This window comes from Callospermophilus lateralis, chromosome X (genome assembly GCF_048772815.1).
Source record: "Callospermophilus lateralis isolate mCalLat2 chromosome X, mCalLat2.hap1, whole genome shotgun sequence".
NCBI classification, from domain to species: Eukaryota; Metazoa; Chordata; class Mammalia; order Rodentia; family Sciuridae; genus Callospermophilus; species Callospermophilus lateralis.
In genome coordinates, this window is record NC_135325.1 from 122,519,679 (window position 1) to 122,539,990 (window position 20,312).

The following is a 20,312-nucleotide window of genomic DNA, read 5'->3' on the forward strand; positions in this document are numbered from 1 at the left end:
CAGATTATTTAAGGTAAGTCGTCCATGTCTCTTCAGCCAGAACCTTAGTCCAGGAGTCTGTAAGGAGCACCAGCAGCTATCCAAAGCTTGTATTCAGATTCCATCCTGGAACTGGTACCTGCAAGAATGAGCAAGCCATTTACCAAATATCACCATGGGCAGAGTACACAGATGCCTCCAAACGTGATGCGAGGGAAGCTCCTGGGACCTGGCTTGTTTGACTAGACTCTTCCCAGAAGACAGATTGTAAACTTGGCTTGTCACCAGGGAATCAAGGATAAAGAATAGGCCAGGTACAACTGGAGCCTTCTTAGACATTTCTCAGCAGGCTGGTTCCTCCAGAGCCTGTAGGAGGTCTGTTTGCAACTTCCTGAGACTACCACCATTTCCTGCCTGTGGAGCTGCCTCTGGCTAAGGGTTGATGAGGTCTGGCTTGGTTAGAAGCTGCCCTGGACTTGAAGGTTTGTCCTGCTAATTTTTTGACTTAGAAATAGGCTATGAAGGAAAGGAAGAATGAATCCTAGGACTATGCCTCAATTCTCGGTTGGCCCTTCTCAGCTCTGATCTAATATCAAATGTTTTGCACATCCCATGTAGAACTGCAGCTAGAAATAGTTTTATTTGTTCACCAAAGAATATACAACGACAGTGGATTTAAGCTCAACATCACTCTCAAAAGACACTTGCATTTATTGTTTTAGCTTCCAGAGACCTGTAACTATTGAAGGCATATCCATCTACAGACAAGTGCTAAGTATACACATAGATCCATGGAACCTTGCAAAAATGGCCTCATTTAATCATTCATTCAACTGACATTTATTGAGTCCCCTGTATGTACCAGGACTTGTGTTCCATATGGGGCCTACAATGATGAGTAAGATAGACTTGGCCCCTGCCTTTAGGGAGTGCATGGCTCAATTCCAACACTGCTACTGAGAAGTCTTTGGAGCCTTTGAAGCTCCTTCTCTGCTCTAGTCATTTCCTGAGGGTCTTCATCAAGATCATGGTCATCCTTGAGGCCAATTCACTGATCCTGGAGTATTTTCCCCTATAGAGTGAGATATTTCACTTTTTCTAGATTTCCTGACCCCTTGTGTACAATAAGGTGTGTAATGGACTATTGGGGAATGGAATTGAAGGTGATTTGTACATTTTCTTGCTTCCCCTGTTGCTTAATGGGTAAGAAAATTAACCAAGTTAAGAGGGGAAGAGGGGAAGAAAATCAGCAGAATAAGATGGAGTCCAAGGTCTCACACAGCATGTCCAGATGGCATTCAGAGGTCCTGACTTTTTCCCTGGCCTCTCTGGCAGCTGCCCTGTTTCTGGAGCCCCTCTATAGACCTGAGTCTCTCAGGCATCCTCCCTGCCTGTGGTACCATGAAGACAGCTGAGTATTGTCACAGGGACTTGGTGTACAGATTGTTGACACCCACAATAGTGTAGATCTTGCTCAGGTTGCCTCAACCTTTGCAGATATTGCCACAGTCTCCTTCTTGCCTCCTACTTGCTTTTAGCCTAGCATATTGTATCTTTTCCTTTTAGCTCCTTGGGCTTCTGGAAAAGTAAGTCTGGTTCTTTTTTTTTTAATTTTTTTAAATTTTTTTATTTTTTTTATTGGTTGTTCAAAATATTACAAAGCTCTTGACATCTCATATTACATATATTAGATTCAAGTGGATTATGAACTCCCATTTTTACCCCCAATACAGATTGCAGAATCACATCGGTTTCAGGTTTTTTTTGGACTGGTCAGGAGAGTTAAATTGACTTAAGACAGATTAACAATAGAAAAGAAGACAAAGTAAGTTTCATGCGACATGGGAACACTCATAAGAAAGACTCAAAAGAAGCGGTTAGAATTAATCATTATCTACTGAATTGAATAAAGAATAGTGAGTTGTAAAATGTGATGGGGCAAAGGATCATGGGCTAGGTTGTTAATTGGTAGAGAAATTACTAGGAAGATGAGTTTACTAAGATTTTCTTATATGGATTTCACATGGCTCCATCTTCCCATCTTTTTTTTTATTAATTTTTATTGTTGGTTGTTCAAAACATTACATAGTTTTTGATATATCATATTTCACACTTTGATTCAAAAGTCTGGTTCTTTCTGCCCACTATAGGTCACACCAAATGCCAACTATGCAGCACCTCTGGAGTCTGCCCCAGAATTTCCCTGACTTAGGCCCCAACAGGACTCCCAGTTCCTGAGAAGCCGTCCACTCTGCTCATTCAGGGGCTTACTATCTTGTCCACAGTTTCTTCTCTGTCCCCAGCTTCTTCACATCTGCCCTCTCTACCAGAACACTAGCTCAAGGACTCCTATCCTAGGGCCACTAGGTTGTAAGGAGGGGACAGAGCATGAACTCTGACATCAACCCTAAATTTACATTCCAGCTCTGTCTTTTACTGGTTTGGGAGTGCTCTGAGTCTCAGCTCCCAAGGAACTCAGCCATTTGCTTAGTCAGTAAAAAAAAAAAAAAAAAAAAAAAAAAAAAAAAAAATCAGAAAGAAATCTTTTTTTTTTTTTTTTTTTTTTTTTTGAGGGAGGCAATAATACTGGGGATTGAACTCAGGGGCACTCAACCACAAAGCCACATCCCAGCCCTATTTTGTATTTTACTTAGAGACAGGGCCTCACTGAATTGCTTAATGCCTCACCATTGCTGAGGCTGGCTTTGAACTTGCAATTCTCCTGTCTCAGCCTCCCAAACTGCTGGGATTACAGGTGTGTGTCACTGTTCCCGGCAGAAAGAAATCTTTATGAAGAACTTACTATGTGCCAGAGCTACTATGTGCTAGATGTTAAGGGTGCAACAGTGAAAAGGAGACACCATCAAGGAGCTGTGAAGTTTTCTTAGTCAATTTTCTCTTGCTGTTAAAAAAAAATACCTAAACCCAAGAAGTGTAGAAACACTAAAATTGTATTTGCTTCCTGGATCTGGAGGCAAGATAGTCCAAGAGTGTGTACTCAGCATCTGGTGAGGGCCTTGTTGCAGCATCATGACATAGTGGGGAGCATAACATGCAAGAATGCTAATTTGGTTCTTTCCTCCTCTACTTACAAAGCCACTAGTGCCATCACGAGGGTTCCACCATCATGACTTCATCTGAAGACCCCACCTCCAAATGCCATCAACATTAGAAATTTAGGGATTAAGTTTACAACACATGAATTTTTGGAGGAATTTTAATACCTAGCAGAGGTGCTAGCCATGTGACTAAGCACAATCAAATGAGACAGAATGTCTAATATTGGTGTTACATCCTGTGCTCTGACATGACTGATGAGCTCCTAAACTACACAACTCCTACTATGAATTTTCTTACAATAAAAAGGTAATTTTTCCTGCAAGGATTTCAAAAAGAAATATATTTAAAAAATATATAGCTGTGGGTGAATTTGGCTATTGCAAGCTAAGATAATCAGCTGCTTCAAATGAACAGAATAGATTTGAATACCACAGAGTCCATCCTGAGAAGCACATAAAGCCAAAGTCCAGTTTCTAGACAGCTCAATTACTATGTACTCAAGTTTAATGTAGTGTGTTTGATAAGATGCACATAATTTAATAATAGTTTTCAGGAAGAAAGAAAGAGGAAGCAATACAGCACTGAAGATACCTGCTGACGGTGACATACATCACAGCATTAACAGGTGAGAAAAGCATGCAGTTCTGAAAATCCTTTTTGCTGTCCAGCTCATGACCAACAAACGCCTGCAGCGCAGCCAGCCACTCTGCCAGCACAGCTAGGTTTATCCATCAGTCATAAGTGACAGTTTCCTTTCTGCCCCTTCCCTGCCCTACAGGCCTTGTTCCCAACTCTGATCATGTCGCCACCAAGAGCAAGCTGTATAATGCAACTTGAGTACGATGGTGATGTTTTTCCATTCCAGCAGGAGAAACACTCTTGTGTGCAGATGGGAGAACAAGGGAAGAAGCAAACATGTTCATCCATGAGAGGGGTCAGAGACCTGGGTGGCAGTGGTGGTTGACATGGCAGGGAAGTGAGCAACATGAGGAAGTGAATTAACAAGACTGGCCATAGAGAGAAAAGCGAACAAGTGACAAGTTGGGAATCTGCCCAGATTTCTGACTGATTACTGAGACAGCCACCCAGGAGAGAAACCATAGGCAGATCTACCTGGGCCAGTGCAGTGAATGTGCCTGAGGCCCTCCTTTCCCATAGCACCATCTCTTCAGGCTTTGGGGAAGGATTCTGGAGGCTCAGAGGAGCTAGGTTAGGCCAACCATCTCCCACCTCCCAAGGGTCAGCTGTCAGATCCACTTCCTCCAAGTCAGACATGAACCCTCTCTCTCTCGAACCCACAGAGACAGAGACCAAGTGCTCTTTGTGCCTTTTTCAACACTTCAGTAACTACCAGTGTTTATTCAGGCTGCTGGCTGGGACCATCTATCAATAGCCCAACAAGGGCCAACCAACTCTGCTGCTCCACTCAGAGGTGAGGCAAGCCTAGAATCCTGCCTCCAGGACTCCCCATCCTGGTTGGTTCTACCTCTCCCTACATGAGCAACTAGGTTATGCTAGTTCCTGTTCCTAGCCTCCTCCACTCTACAATGGGACTGAGGAACCTATATGGTTCATATGGTTCAGGTAGCCAACCAGAAGAATCAGGCTCTGAAATAACTAGCACTGCTTGCTGGGCACTTTTCCTATGTGTTCAGTAAGACCTTCTCCTTTCTCTCTCTCTCTCTCTCTCTCTCTCTCTCTCTCTCTCTCTCTCTCTCTCTCCTTGGTATGGGATGTATATTTGTTTCTGTGGCTTCCATCATAAATTACCCCAAATTTGGTGACTTAAAACAACAAAATCATTAATTTATGCAGAAATGTACCGATTCATTCATTTACTCATTCACTCACTCACTCTCCAACAGCTCTGGAGGCCTGAAATCTAAAATTGAAATATTGGAAGATATATTCTTCTTCTGAAAGCCCTAGGGAAGTGTTCATTCTTGCCTCTTTCAACTTTTGGTGGCCCCTAGTGTTGTTTGGTTTGCACTCACATTGCTCCAGTCTCTAGTTCCTTCCTCCCTATGTGTCTCAATTTTCTATCTGCCTTTCTCTCATAAGGACACTTCTCACTAGATTTAAGGACCACCTAGAAGTACTGGAGAACCAAATTGGCTAAATTATATTGTTATATTTGTGCATGTACTACTATGCAACAACAAATCCCATCATTATGCACTGATAAAATAAAGTAAAAATCAAGGGGTGGGGGACAGACCATCAGGATAACTCAGGGTGAACTCATCTTGAGATTCTTCACTTAATTACATCTGTGAAGACATTTTTCTGAACCAGGTGACATATGCAGATTCTGGGTAAACATATCTTTGGGGAGGGGGCCATCTTTCAATACACTGCAGTATAAATGTTAGAATTTCCCATCAATCCCACGTTCTAAGGCCAAGCCACATGCATTTTCCCTGAGCTGGGACCCTGGAAGACATTCACAGAGCTAAGTGCTCACAGCCACGACCAGAGAAAAGACTGCATCTTATGTCAATGCTCCAGAACTCATGGGGTAAAGCATCTTAGGGACCTGGTAAGCCAACCCTTTCACTGGCCTTGTAGGAGAAACTAAGGCTCTGGAAAAGATACTAAGTCTTATTCTCCCTTCAACTTGCTTGTAACAGGCATTTAAAAGGCATCTCCTGAGGGTTGGGAATGTAGCTCAGTGGTAGAGTGCCTTCCCTAGCATGCAGGAGACCCTAGTTTCAATCCCCAGTAAAGTCCCCTGACCCCAAAATAGAAGGCATCTCCTGTGGGCAGGCCTAGGCTCCCTGCTGGGATAATGTCAAATACTGCTTCCCCACCTGCTCCTGCTGTGCAGACTTGGCTAAGTGCATGCCAATTGCCCAACAGACCTGTAGACCCATTGGTCTGCAGCACTGGGCTCTAAAGCATGGAGAACTCATCCTGGTCCTGAAGCTAAAGTCCTTGGTTCATACCCTGATGGACAAATCTATCTATCGCCTTAAACCACTTCCTCATGGTAAAATAGCATCAGTGAGTCCTGGTCAGGTTTGGAAGCTGCTTAAGAGATGCCAGCCACTCCCTCCACCTGTGTGGCCTTGGGACTGGGACTCAGGTTGTTCTGTGTTACTTGGGACAAACTGATGCTCCTCATACTGGGAAAAGCAATGACTCTGGAAAAAAGCCAAGGCTTGAGGGAGGGGACTGGGAGAAGGCCAATGAAAAGCTCGCCCCCCTTGTACATTTCTAAGAACACAGTGATGGAACAGAACAAGAGAAAGGCCATGTTTTTCACCAAAGGGGGAGGAGACAATCCAGTGACCAATTTTGGTGATTAGCTACAAGAAGAGGGCCTTTTATTCCAGGCGTGTGTATGCCTTTTAATTTCCTCTTGTGGGATCCTGAGGGGGGCCCAGTTAACTGTGCAATTGGTATTCCTCTCCAGCCTTGAAGGATGTGGGCACTCTCTGGGAGATGGTTCCAGGTGGTAGTGAGTGCCACCTGCACCACAGAGCAGTGAGGGGAGCTGGAAGGCTGGGCCAGCTTTGCTCCAGGGCCCCAGGTGGGAGCCATCTCCAGGTCTGGGGGCAGTGGCTTTGCTAAGGTGTCAGAAGACCTGGAGCCTTCCTGTTTTGAGCAAAAGAAAATTTCAAAGACCTGCTAGTGAGGAAAGGGCTGGGCCCAGTAAGCAATTAAAGTGAAGGTTAAAAACCAGGCTAATTAGGGGCTGGTGATTTGCATTACAAGAAGACCTTTTGCTTCATAAAAGTTCTCAAGAGGCTGCAATAGATGGGCCCCAGAGGGGTTAAAGATTCAATTTACAAAACAGTGACAGGTCTACAACTTTTGCAGCATGCTCTGTTGTATAAAACCAGAGTGTCTGTACTGACTTTTGAGCAGTCTCACATCTCTAATTTGTGCTGTTAACAGAAAAACACAAGCCATTCTTAGACTGTCTCAGCTCCCCTTTCCTTGCCGTGTCCTGGGCCATTTCTCAAAAACAGATCTGGCTCTTCCCAGGCCTTGGGCGACTGCTGCAGGCAAGACTTGAGTCCTGATCCCGTTTAGCCTCCAGCAAGTTAGAGAATCTCGACATTTGTAAAATAAGGGGAAGTTGATAACAATAGTATTTCAAGATGCTTTCCAGCTTCACTGTTACAGGAGCCCATTCCTGGGTGTAGCTAGATGGCCTAGGGACACCTTGGTTCACAAAGTGATTTAGAGACACTGCCCTAAATAAGGCCCAGAATAACAAAAAAAAAAAAAAAAAAAAGGGGGGGGGGAAATAAAAGTATCTTGGAAGAAGAGGTATCACTTGGAGTAGGGACAAAGGAGTTTCCAGAGAGAGGTGAGGGATTCTTGGCTTACCCAACTGGAAAACAACTTTAAGGAGTCACGGGAATAAGCAGGAGGCTTATGTAGGGAAGTATATAGAAATGCATCCAACAGAAAATGCAGACATTCTTGGGTGATACCTCTAGAGATAAGGAATACCAATTAAGGGAGAATGGAGACCAACTGGAAAGTAAGATACACGGAATATATACGTCCAGAAAGAATGCAGACTACATACTGTGAGAGGCACCTTTGAAATTCCCACCTTTTCTTTTAGAGGAAAGTTGATGAATGGTGGGTATGGAAGGGGATGCAGGAATGATAGTTTGGTAAGCTCCTGTTTTTTGGTGGTCTGGTCAATCTCCAAATCTTTAGGCTGAAATACTGGAAAGTCCCCTAAATTACAGGTTTCTCAAAAAAAAAAAAAAAAAAAAAATCACATCTCTCTCTTTGCTTAATTTATTTACTGGGTGATTAATTAACAGTGCAAAGGTACATTTACAGATTTCCCAGGAATCCGGAAATGATAGGCTTGAGAAAGAGACTGAGCTAGGGAGTGGCAGGCCTGGAAAAGCATGTGGAAATTTGGAATTAAAATCTCATTTCCTTGTCCTCCCCTTTATGTTTCCTTTATACAAATTTCTTATCCCTTCTATCCTACCACAAAAGTACTTTAGAAGTTGTAGCATTTACAGTTGCTGGAGATGCAGCGGTGGGGGTGTCCTGGGTCCTTGTAGAAAGGGCTTCTTTAAAGTCATATGCCTCGTGATTTAAGCACTCAAGTGATCAGAAAACAGCAAGGTGCGCTTTCTGCTGTGATATTCATAAGCTTGGTAAGCTTAATGAAGTATTCATTCCAATAAAGTCAATAGAAGTAACTCTTACGCCTTGTTATGGTTTGGCTCTAAAAATGTCCCCCAGGGTTGGGGATGTGGCTCAAGTGGTAACACGTTCCCCTGGCATGCGAGGAGTGCTGGGTTCAATCCTCAGCACCACATAAAATAAAATAGTGTGTCCACCGAAAACTACTGAAAAATAAATATTTAAAAAATTCTCTCTCTCTCTCTCTCTCTCTCTCTCTCTCTCTCTCTCTCTTCTCTCTCTCTCTCTTTAAAAAAAAATATCCCCCAAATAGTTCGTGTGTTAGGCAATGTAGCATTTCTCAGAGGTGAATATTGGATTATAAGAACTATAATCTCATGAGTGAATTACTCTATTTGATGGATGAATAATTTGAATGGGCTACTGGATGGTAACTCTAAACAGGGGGTTATGACCGGAGGAAGTAGGTCACTGGGGGCCTACTCTTGGGGATTTATTTTCAGACCCACAGAAATGCAGACGACTCATTATTGACTGAACCTCTGAAACTGTGAGTCTAAACTAAACTTTTTCTCCCCTAAGTTGTTTTAGTCAGGTATTTTGTTTATGACAATCAAAAACGTGACTAACACACATACACATACATTGGGAAATTTAGAGATACATACATTCACACAATGCAATGTGTGTTTCACAAAACTCAACTGTACCAAAATATGGAATATAGTAAGAGATTAAGAAAATGACTTCAAGCTCATTAGAAAGAGAGTTTTGAGATTAAAATGATTTTTTCATACTTTCCTTGGCTCAGAGACTTGGCATTGAACAATCCCCAAATAATTTTATGGCACTGGTGGCTGGAAGCCTCCCCCATCCCCCACATATGCATTCTCTGTTCTTTCTCCCACCTTTGCTTAAGGTAACAATCTATTTGAAGGCATCTTAAGTATTCAAAGTGGTTTGTAAAAGCACTGAAGTCCAAACCTCAACCAGGGAGTTATTCTCGGAGCTAGGAAGTTTGAAGAACTTAAAATGAAGCAGGGGCAAAAAAAAAAGGCAACAGAGGAAGCGTGGAAACAGAACAAGGGAAAGACTCTGAGGAAGGGCGGTGAGGAGGGGAGGAGAGAAGGAGAGAGAGAATGTGAACATTTCCTGGTGATTTTAATTTTCACATCACAAAACACTGCACGTCTGTCAACAGTTATATTTCCCATGCCACCTGCTGTGCCCACATGGAGGTACCTCAGGGACAGAAGAAAACAGAATTCATTCCTATTTGCCCCGGTCCGATTTGCCCACAGCTGTTTGGGCACAAAGAAGCAAGGAAGAGCCCTGGAAAATTGCCAAGGGGCTCTCCTCTCTCCCAAGGGAATGGCTAATTTTCACCACTACTGGAACGGTGAAAGCTGTCCCAAACATCCCTCCTGGATTATATTCACTCTGGTTCAACAGGAACATGTCTGAGGCTGAGATTGCCTCAGGCCTCCTGCCCCTGCTTTTGGCACCAAGGAGTTAAGAAAGGAGGAAAGCACAGAACTCCAGAGTTGAAAAGCCATTCAGGAAGTCAGAGGTCCAGCCTAGGCTTGAGGGACATCAGTCAGTCAGCAATGGACTGGCCAACCCAGCCCCTTGGGACAAGGATAGGATGTGGCCTCCACACTCCTAGGCCCTTCCTTGAAGCAATCGGATAGATCATATGATCAGCTTCAAGCAAGGGACTTCAAGCTGGTTGCTGCTAGTAGCTTCTTGTTCCTGAACCATAATTACCTCCTCCTGAATTCCTCCCATCTTCCACCTCACATCCATCAGGCCCTGGGGAAGCTTTGCTAAGAAGCAGAGGATGACTTCTGTCTCTGCCTGGGTAATGAGATGACTGGCTTCTGTCCCAGTTGTACCACTTATCAGCTGAATCAGTTTCTTACTGCTGCTATAACAAATTACCACAAAGTGGTTTAAAACAGCCCAGATTTACCCTCTTTTTGAAGCTTAGAAGTTTCACTGGGTTAAAATCCAGGTGTCAATTGGGCTGGTGGTTTTTGTAGACTCTGAAGTGAGAATCTATTTCCTTGCTTTTCCCAGCCTCTAGTGGCCACCTATATTCCTTGGTTTGTAGCACCTTCTTCCATGTTTAAAGCTTATGGCTCCAATCTCTGCTTCTTGCCATCACATCTCATCTCTTCTGTCTGTGCCAATTCTCTCCCTGCTTCCCTTTTAGAAGAACGTTTGTGATTGCTATTAGTGCCTTCCTGGATAATCCAGGACACCCTGCTCATCTCAAGATCTTTAATTTAACCACATCTGTAAGGTTCCTTTTGTCATGTAAGATCACGTTAATAGGTTCCAGAGATGAAGATGTGGGCATCTTTGTGGGCTATTAGCTGTCTGTCATGTTAGTTATGGGTCTTTAAGCAACTAAGTCACCTCACCTCCCTGAACTTTAGTTTCCTCACTTGCACAGAAAGAATGAGGGTCCTGCCCTTCTAACTTCTTGAGTCTCATAGGAGGTTCCAATAAGATGGTAGATATTAATGCCAGGCATGGTAGTGCACGCCTGTAATCCAAGCAGCTCAGGAGGCTAAGGCAAAAGGGTGGAAAGTTCAAAATCAGCCTCAGCAAAAAGTGAAGCACTAAGCCATTCAGTGAGACCCTGTCTCTAAATAAAATACAAAATAGGGCTGGGATGTGACTCAGTGGTTGAGTGTCTCTAAGTTCAATCCCTGGTACCCAAGGGGAAAAAAATGGTAGATATCAAAGCATCTTTTTAACTATTGAGTGAAGACCAAAATAAGTGCTGTGACTGATTGATTTTTTTTTTTTTTTTTTAGCTGTAGCTGGACACAATACCTTTATTGTATTTCTTTATTTTATTTTTATGTGGTGCTAAGGATCTAACCCAGCACCTCACATGCACTAGGTGAGCACTCTACTGCTGAGCCACAACTCCAGCCCCTGGGAGTGGTTCTTATTTTGTCTCCTATAAGGCTGAGGTCCCTTAGTTCAGTTGCCCCATGTCATCTTCCTCACTGGAGCTCTGCTCCATGTTTTTCTTCAGGCATGCCTTGATACAAATAGTCAAAGTTGAACCTGTTCCTGACCCAACTGAATCCTCCCAACCTGCCCTAGTCAGTGATCATGGAGAGTAGAAGGTACTTAGGTGGGTGGTGACCATGCTGTTTCTTTTTTTGTTGTTGCTGTTGTTTTGGGTACCAGGGATTGAACCCAGGGGCACGTGACTACTGAGCCACATCCCAGCCCTATTTTGTATTTTATTTAGAGACAGGGTCTCACTCAGTTGCTTAGGGCCTCACTTTGCTGAGGCTGGCTTTGAACTTGCATTCTTCCTGCCTCAGCCTCCTGAGCTGCTGGGATTATAGGTGTGTGCCACTGCACCTGGCCCGTGCTGGTTTTTGATCATAAGTCCTGCTGAGTGAGCACCTCAGCTGGCCACAATTTCTCATCCACTCTACGGTGGTTCCAGTGAGACCCAATATACATAAAAATGACATTGTGAACCAAAAGTCCTTAGTACAATGTATGGCAGAGTCATTTTTCTCTTCACTTGTCATCCCTCTACTGCAAGATACCCCAGGACCACAGTCAGCAGCCACAGCAGCAAGGTGCAAGTACTCCTGGGCACTGGTGCCATCTTGGCCCTCTGCCATTGCTGTCCAGAGTCACTTTAGTAGATCAGGCCCTATCATCAGCCTCAGCCATGCAGCTTTCCTAGACGCAGGTCACATTTGTCTAGAAGCTGACAGGAGGTGGGCAAAGGTCATCAAAGGCTCTCAATTGAAAGGCTGGAATAAAATCTGGGCGCATGGCTCTACTGGCTCCTGGGACTTGATCGAGACCATGTAGATGACCAACAAGTTCTTAAAGGGTGATGATTGTCTCTCTACCCAACACACACTTACATAAATCATGTGTGTGTGTGTTCTCATTCCAATTCCATTCATATATATTCATGTATACTTATTGCCCCATTTATGTATATATGGAGAGAGAGCTCTTCATTTTCATTTTACTTCTGATATTTTCAGGGATCACCTTCCAAATAAACTATTTCTACTCCAGTTCTTGACCTAGTGATTGCTTCTGGGTAAACAAAATCTAATTCAACAATCAAATTATGTTTGTTCTAGGCAGTGAGGGTGATTTAATATTAGAAAATCAATGTGATTAATCACATTAACAGAGAAAAAAAGGGAAAATTATATAATTATTTACGTAGATGCTGGACTGGGGCTGTAGCTTAGTGGTAGAGCACTTGCCCAATAAAGTGTGAGGCACTGGGTTTGATCCTCAGCACACATAAAAAAATAAATAAATAAAAGAAAGTTATCGTGTCCATAATTAAGACTAAAGTATTAAAATAAATAAATGCAAAAATCTAAAAATATTAACTAAAAATATTAAATAAACATATAAAATATATATTTTATATTATATAAATGAATAATAAAAATATAAAATATAGAAAATATATAAATAAATAGAAGCAAAAAAAAAAAACAGCTGACAACATTCAATAGCTCTTCACAATGAAACAAAAACCAAACCAAAATCTCTTAACAACCTGAAAATACCATGGAATTTTCTCATCTGATAAAGGGAAGCTACAAAACACCCATAACTACCATCATAATCACTGCTAAAGAATTTAAATCTTGCCAGGCATGGTGAGTGGCACACACCTGCAATCCCAGCGGCTCAGGAGGTTGAGACAGGAGGATTGCAAGTTCAAAGCTGGCGTCAGCAAAAGCAAAGTGCTAAGCAACTCACTGAGACCCTGTTTCTAAATAAAATACAAAATAGGGCTGTGGATATGGCTCAGTGGTTGAGCGCCCCTGAGTTAAATCCCCAGTAATCCCCCTGCCAAAAAAAAAAAAAAAAAAAAAAAACAATTGAACTCTTTCCCACAGATTAAGAATAAAACAAAATTGTCCAGTGTCCCCGTTTATATTTTACATTATACTAGGTGGTCAATGTTGCTCAATAGTGTAAGAAACTGGGGGAAATCCGTAAATATTAGAACTGAATAAATGAATCTAGTATTTGCAAAGTACATAGTTGGATACATTAAAAAATATCCAGGGGAATCTATAAGAGAAAATATTAGAATAAGTGAATTTATCAAGGTAGTAATATAAAAAGTCACTGTATTTTCAAAAGTGGCTGCATTTTTACATATTAGCAACAAATAGAAGATACAATTATAAAATATGACAGTTATATTAACATCAGAAAACCACAATACAACTAAAAATAAATCCCATAAAAACATGCAAAACCTCTACACTAAGAACAAGAAAACACTGAGAGAAAATGAGATCTAAATAAAAGGATGGATGTGTCACTGTCCATGAATTGGTAGAATAAATATTACAAAGATTTCAACTTTCTCCAAGTTAATTCAGAGGTTCAACCCAATCCCAGTAAAAATCCAAACAAGTACTTAAAATTTTACACTACCAGATATTAAGAATGCTTTAATAAATAAGACAGTGTGATATTGTTGCGAGGGCAATCAGATATCAACTTGAAAATATAACACAGTAAAGAATCCAGAAAAGCATCCACACACATATGGTCACCTGATTTGTAAAAAAAAAAGGTTGACTCTTCAATAAATTATTATCAGTTAACTGAATATCATGACTATTTTATAGGAAAAACAGAATATCTTCATGACCTTAGAGTGACTAACGAGAGCTTAAATGGAACAGAAAACAAATACAAAAATCATACATCAGACTATACTGAAATTAACAACTTTTGTTGCCATGCTCAGAGGAAAAGATATTCACAATATATGTATTCAGATCCTTGCTCATATTTCCTATTGGGATATCTGCCTTTTTATATTTGTAGAAATTATTTATAGATAATATATATTATATGTTTTGATAGTTCTTTGAAATGTATATTCAGAAATATATATCTCAAAGAACTATCCAAAATATATAAATAATTCCTGCTTATTTCCCACAAGCTCCAACATGCTGAGGCAAGAAGGAAAGCACCATACAAGCTGTCTACCAACCCCTAGTCCCCACCCCTGCACCCATGGCTACATCTTACCCCATGTCTTGTGGGCTGCACTCTGTGGTGGCTGCTGTTGCCTTCTCCCATGGGCCTAATTTGCTGTGACTGATAAAGAAGTTCAAGGTTTTGAGCAGAGATATTGGGTCTGCCTGAACATCTGGCTTGCTGTCCAAGTGGGAGGCAAAGAACTGGAGTCCTGTGAACATTGTGTAGAGGAGGACAAAATACACAATCTCAGACTGTGTGTGGGAGCAACGTTGATCAGAGGGGCCAGGACATTGTGTGGCCAAAGCTGGGATTGTTAAGGAAGCTTTCTCTGTCTACAATCTTTCAACATTGTATCTGGTGTGTACCCCACCTACAAACGCAACACAACCAAAACAGGGAGTCACTCACTCCATCTCTGAAGCCAACGGCTCTGACTTTGAGGGGGCCAGCTTTAATGGGTACTTTGTGCTGGTGCCAAGGCTGCTGTCAGTGACCTTTCTTATTCTGCCCTTCCTCAAGGTCAAATTCAGCAGTTATCAGACACAGAAAGGGATACAGAATGATACACTACATACCAATATTTCAGTCAATGACAGAATGCATATACAATGTAGCCCCATAAGATTATAATGAAGCTGCAAAATTCCTATTGCCTAACGATGTTGTAGCCACCATACCCGACCCCCTTGGACCTGGACTCCACACTGAGGGCAAGGAGAATACACAGACTGCCTTTGTGGATATGAGGATGGGAAAATCTTTGGCCACTAGTTTCTGGTTCCTGTGATTACTGAACAGATTTAGCACCCAATGCCTGACATCTCCCACTGTCCTAGGTCTGGCACCTGTAGCTGAGAGCATCACCCATCTACCCTGAGTTTCATCTGTCACCCCTGATGGGCTAGCAGCCAGGTAATCTAGATCATGTGCCCACTTCCTCTATAGTCATTACTCCCAATAAAGGAACTCTTTCTGTGAAAAAATCTACAAGCCATTAAGAAAAACACTGATATAAATATAGAAAAATCTTACAAAACATGAAAAAATTTCGCCAAAAAGTTATCCAAATGTCAAAAAGATGTTTGACCCAAGAGTCATCAGAAAAATGCAAAATAAAGTCCTGATGCAATGCTACTACTATAGTGCACTTTGTAATATGCTTCTCAGTTTCCCTGCTCCACTATCTGGACCAAAGCGCTCTTCTCAGCTTCTGTGAATGTTGACAGCCAAGAGTTCACAGCCTACTGCCTCCTCCTAGTGATTGCCCTCTGCTGAAAAGATCTGCCTAGCCTGAAAACACCTCTCCCTCAGGGGAAGCCTGCAGCCAGTGACTGCTTGATAGGGAGTATAGGGGTTCATTCTTCAGCCCAATTTTGAGACAACTCTGAAAGGTCCTTCCAACTTCACTGTTCATGAAACTGATTGAGGTCTTTAGTGTGACTGCTTAACAAACCAAACTCTCCCCTGACTAGTCCTGCTTCCTTTACTTCCTCAAAGATATTGCTCCTGAGAACACTTCCCAATAAATTTTCTGCACACTCATGCTTTTTTTAAGTCAGCTTTTCTGCTAATGTGACCAAAAGACCTGACAAGAACAAGAATTTTTCCTCCTCTAATTAGGGAAAAAGTTTATTTGGAGGCTCACAGTTTCAGAGATAGATGGCTAACTCCATTCTTTGGGTTCTGAGGTGAGGCAGGTCATTGTGGACATCATGGAAGAAGAGTGTGGCAGAGGAAAGCAGCTGAAGACATGGCTCCAGGAAGCAGAGAGAGAAAGAGCTCTACTCAACAAAGACAGAATATAAATCCCAAAGGCATGCCCCCCAGAGTCCCCATCTTCCAGCCACACCCTACCTTTCTTGATTTACCACCCAGCTAATCCCTATGAGGATTTAATGCACTGACCAGATTAAGGCTCTCATAACCCAATTGTTTCTCTAAGCTTTCTTGCATTGTCTCAAACATGATCCTTTGGGGACAACTTATATCTAAACCATAACCCTCATGTTTATCTTAGAAGATAAATATTTTGGAATGCAACCAGGACAACTATATACTCCCCAGAATGGCTAAGATGAAAAAGAAAATGCATGAGTTGGTGGGGATGAGGACAAACAGCTCTCACATACTAATTGAAAAGCTCATATACTATAGATGGGGGTGTCAACTGTACAATCACTTTGGAAATCATTTTGGCAGTATAGCAGTATCTAATACAGATAAAAAAGTAAGTTCCATGTGACTCCACTTGTGTAAAACATAAAACTAGGCAAAAATGGTTAGAACATGGAAGAGTGACTGCTATTGGCAGAGATAGCATAGGGGCACTGTGGAAGTTTCCTGATCTGAGTTCTGGTTACATGGGTGTGCTCACTTTGTGAAATTCTCCAAGTTGTACATGCACAATCTGGCACTTTTCTGTAGATAATACCTCAGTAAAGCATTGTCAAAGCACAAAGAACACACATAGACTTGCGCATACACACACACACACACACACACACACACACACACACATCTAGCAAAGGCAAAGTACTTGGGGTTGCCTTTCGATTGCTAATGTTCAACGTGGTGTGCCTGACTTCTTCCCACTCCAGCCCTTATTCAAGCAGGTACATAAGCTGTGGCCAGGCCAAGGTTTTAAGAGTACAATTTGTCAGGGCATGTCAACTCCAACATTTGAGAATGCTCTATGCATCTTGACTCCTGGGTTTAAGTTGTGAGGAACACTTGAAACAAATCAGAGGTTTCATACTCACCTGCCTTGGCCTATTGATGGGCAATGTGGGGATGGGCATAGTTTGGTCACTACTGAGTGGGTGGCAGGTTGGGAGGGGAGACAATTCTCCTTGATGATACAAGCAGGGTACTTGGTGTTGATGAAAATAAAAAGCCTCTTCCTCGCCTATTGGAAAGGTTCAGCGGGTCTGTTCTTTGATAAATGGCCACAGTAATGAAATTCACACTCTTTAATCACAAGGGCTATAACTTAATTAAAAACACATCGAGGATTGATTTGGGCTAGAGAACTCTCCCGGTTCCTGGCTTTATTAAATTTGCTGTTTCTTTGCTCAGCCTCATCCAACATTTTTAAGTATGGAAGTCGATGACTAAGGAGCTATCACTGTCCTGATAGGATGAACCCAGATTTGGGGCCCTGAGCAGACCAAGCTAAACAGAAAGGGAGATCATGCAATCCAGAAAAGAAACACAAGCCCTGCAGCCCCTCCCTGCTTCTGCCTGCAACATCAGAAGGCTAATAGTTCTTTCTGTTCTGGGTCCATGCCAGGGCTCTCCTTAAGCCAACTGAGTCAGGCCTTTCAAGAAAGATCTGATGGTGGGGAGCCCTGGCAAGGAGAACAGTCCTAGTGGGACCATAAGCACCCAGCACAGTGCTAGGCCCATAGTAGGAACTCAGGAAATACTGGGTCATTGGGAAATAAAAACAATAACAATAGCTCCCATTCACCTCATTTATCTCACAAGCCAACTGTGAGACAGGAACTGTTATTGTCTCCATTTTGCACATACAGAAACTAAGGAAATGAATGGCACATGAAATGACTTACCCAGAGGGCTATGCAATGACAGGCACTTGGCAGACACTATCCATGCACCACTTCTCAAAGACACATGCACCTACACACACACACACAAACATACACACACACACACACACACACACACGTACACACACACACACCTTACTCTATCTCCCTTACATCTGCTCATGAGCAGATATAAGTGTACACAAACACATGGACAGACACACATATGCACTCCCAAAACACACAAACACTCCTGTGTGAATATGCCCAGATATGGATAAACACCTGCATACTCAGTCACAACCTTCACACATACACTTAGATATACATACACTCTCACTCACATACATACACATCTACACACTCACATGTAAACACGTGAATACATCTAGTTATAGACACATCCACATACTAAACTGAACTCTCAATACACCTGCACACAGAGTGTGCTCTTTGGTCTCTTCTGGGGGACTTCATGGGGGTGAGATTGGTGCAAAGGACAAGGTAGGAGAGGGGCCATAAACCATTCTTGATGCCAGGGAAAAGTCAGCATTCGTTAGAAAATTTTCGTACAGAAGTTGGGTGCAGTGGCACATACCTGTAATCCCAGCAGTTTGGAAGGCTGAGGCAAAAGGATTACAAATTCAAAAAAAGCCAGCCTCAGCAATTTAGCAAGGCCCTAAACAACTTAGTGAGACCCTGTGTCTAAATAAAATATAGAAAAGAGCTGGGGATGTAGCCCAATGGTTAAGCACCCCTGGGTTTAATCCCCAGTACCAAAAGAAAGAAAGAAAGAAAAAAGAAAAAGAAAAAGAAAATTTTCCTATAGAAGTTAAAGTTGACTTAAAGAAATAAACAGAAAAGTGTGATCCATGCATGGGGGAGGGGAACAACAGAACTAACTTACTTTTTTTGTTTCTTTCTTTGTTTCTTTCTTTCTTCTTTCAAGTGTTGGGAATTGAACCCAGGATTGCTTTAATATGGAACTATACCCTAGGCCCCTTTTATTTATTTTTAATTTTTTTTAAAGTTTATTTTTTTTAAAAAATATGTTTTTATGAAGGGAAAACACACAGAGAAATAAGCACATTCATGTGTATCATTTTAGCAAACAGTACTAGAAGGCTTGTGATTAAAACAAGTCTCTCTGCTTTCCTAACACCTTAGTCCTATACCTATAGGTTACCACCCTCAAATTCTTTAGTTTCATTGATATTTTTCTCCATGACTTTAAAAACATCACATGCTTGCATCCAATTTTCCTTTCTTTATTTTATTTATTTATAAAGCAGTGCAGGAGATGGAACCCTGGACCTTGCACATTCTAGGCAACTGCTCTATCCCTGAGGTAGATCTCCAGCCCCTTATAACACTATTTATTGATTTGCCACCTTTAGTCCTTGTCTCTTGAATTCCTGCCATGGTGAAAAATGTTAAATATCTGTCCCCTATCTCAACTTCATTTTTTTTACTCCACACTCTAATCATATAGAATTCTTTTGTTAAACCAATGGCCAATGTTACATTAAGTCAATATCAATATTATTCACAGAAACAACTAAAGCATTTCAACCTTTTTTCCTCCACATTTTCATTTTTTTCTGAAGTTAATAACTGCCTCATTTTCTCATTTTTAATGTACCTATTGTTAATTTTCCCCCAATGTTCCAGTATCTCTCCTAAATACTGAATAATTCCAGTTTTTTTAGTCACAGGTGGACATAATTCCTTTATTTTATTTTTTAATTTATTTTTATGTGGTGCTGAGGATTGAACCCAGTGCCTCACATGTGCCAGGCAAGCACTCTACCACGGAGCCACAAACTCAGCCTTCAATTTCATTACTGTACGCTAAAAACACTTAAGATTATTTTTTCTGAGCTGCCTCTGGAACCCCCTTCCTTCCTTCTTGTCTGGGCACTGCTGTTTCCTTGAGGTTCTGAGATATCCCCTCCTACTGCTTTAGAATTCCCCTTGTTGCTTTTGTTTGTTGGGTCTTGTTTTCCACAGCTTCCAGGTTCTATTTCCTTATTTTGATGAAGTAGTCCTTCCAGCACATTACCATTCCTACCTGTTTTCCAACCAAGGCCAGAAATCTGCACAAGCAAGGACCCAAGTTCAGGGCTTTGTTCTAAAGAACAAAGGCCAGCCAGCATCCTTCTACATCTTCCTAGAGCCTTGCCCCAGATGGAGGTACCTCTGGCCAGGCTCCCTTTAAGTTTTAAAATTTTGGGGCAGTGTTTTGCTAAATTGCTCACACTAGCCTCAGTCTCCTGATGCTCTTAGCTCAACTTCCTGAGCAACATCATCTCTGGCCAGAAACTGCTTTTAAAGGGACCTTTATGTTGGAGTAAGCAGACAAAAATCTTCAAGGCAGATATTATAAGCTAAAAAGAAAAACCAATATTTTGAATATTAAAGGGAAGTGTGATGAAAATGACCCACTTAGTAGAGAATCTCCATAAAGAAAAAAAAATTAGTAAGAATTACTGAATGAAAATTCTGGCTTTGAAAAAGAGAGTAACTAAAGTGAAAAATTCATTACTGAATTTCAACAGCAGCTTT